Raw genomic sequence first — 1468 nt, 5'->3', positions numbered from 1 at the left:
CGATGCCTCCGCACTCGCCCCGCGGCGTTGAAGCCGTCGGGGAAGTCGTGAGACTATAGAACCTCTGTAGATTGCACGGGGAATACCTACACAAAAAGCGAGATTGACTGAGGGATCCTCCGTAGTCGAGGCGTCCCCCGCGACTGAAAATGTCGCGACTCGTGAAATGTAAGGATTCGGAGTGCATTTTCCGAACGTTCGTATGAACGATGGAAGTTACCTGGTTGATCCTGCCAGTAGTCATATGCTTGTCTCAAAGATTAAGCCATGCATGTCTAAGTACATGCCGTATTAAGGCGAAACCGCGAATGGCTCATTAAATCAGTTATGGTTCCTTGGATCGTACCTTACTACTTGGATAACTGTGGCAATTCTAGAGCTAATACATGCAGCAGAGCTCCGACCTTCGGGAACGAGCGCTTTTATTAGACCAAAACCAATCGGGCCTCGTGTCCGTCTCTTGTGGTGACTCTGTATAACTTTGGGCTGATCGCACGGGCTCGTCCCGGCGACGTATCTTTCAAGTGTCTGCCTTATCAACTGTAGATGGTAGGTTACGCGCCTACCATGGTCGTAACGGGTGACGGGGAATCAGGGTTCGATTCCGGAGAGGGAGCCTGAGAAACGGCTACCACATCCAAGGAAGGCAGCAGGCGCGCAAATTACCCACTCCCAGCACGGGGAGGTAGTGACGAAAAATAACAATACGGGACTCTTTTGAGACCCCGTAATTGGAATGAGTACACTCTAAATCCTTTAACGAGGATCCATTGGAGAGCAAGTCTGGTGCCAGCAGTCGCGGTAATTCCAGCTCCAATAGCGTATATTAAAGTTGTTGCGGTTAAAAAGCTCGTAGTTGGATCTCAGCTCCGGCCGGACGGTCCGCCTACCGGTGGTTACTGTTCGCTGCCGAGCGTTCAGGGGGCTTCTGTCTATGATCTTCACCGGTTGTGGGCGGAGACCCTCACGTTTACTTTGAAAAAATTAGAGTGCTCAAAGCAGGCGCGACGCCTGAATAATTGTGCATGGAATAATGGAATAGGACCTCGGTTCTATTTTGTTGGTTTTCGGAACACGAGGTAATGATTAAGAGGGACAGACGGGGGCATTCGTATTGCGACGCTAGAGGTGAAATTCTTGGACCGTCGCAAGACGAACTACTGCGAAAGCATTTGCCAAGAATGTTTCCATTAATCAAGAACGAAAGTTAGAGGTTCGAAGGCGATCAGATACCGCCCTAGTTCTAACCATAAACGATGCCAGCCAGCGATCCGGCTGTGTTCCTCAAATGACACGCCGGGCAGCTTCCGGGAAACCAAAGCTTTTGGGTTCCGGGGGAAGTATGGTTGCAAAGCTGAAACTTAAAGGAATTGACGGAAGGGCACCACCAGAAATGGAGCCTGCGGCTTAATTTGACTCAACACGGGAAAACTTACCCGGCCCGGACACAGGAAGGATTGACAGATTA

General features: G+C 50.4%; 1 non-coding gene across 1 annotated transcript in view; it reads left to right on the top strand.

Moving 5' to 3' along the window:
• The first annotated feature begins 217 nt into the window (after positions 1-217).
• Positions 218-1468, top strand: part of LOC129961511 (small subunit ribosomal RNA) — a 1814-nt gene continuing 563 nt past the window's right edge. The window contains exon 1 of the ribosomal RNA XR_008783782.1: positions 218-1468. This exon is cut by the window's right edge and continues 563 nt beyond it. This is a non-coding gene — a ribosomal RNA (small subunit ribosomal RNA).

The sequence above is a fragment of the Argiope bruennichi genome, unplaced genomic scaffold, assembly GCF_947563725.1.
Source record: "Argiope bruennichi unplaced genomic scaffold, qqArgBrue1.1 scaffold_32, whole genome shotgun sequence".
Lineage (NCBI taxonomy): Eukaryota > Metazoa > Arthropoda > Arachnida > Araneae > Araneidae > Argiope > Argiope bruennichi.
This window is presented reverse-complemented; position numbering and strand designations above follow the sequence as displayed.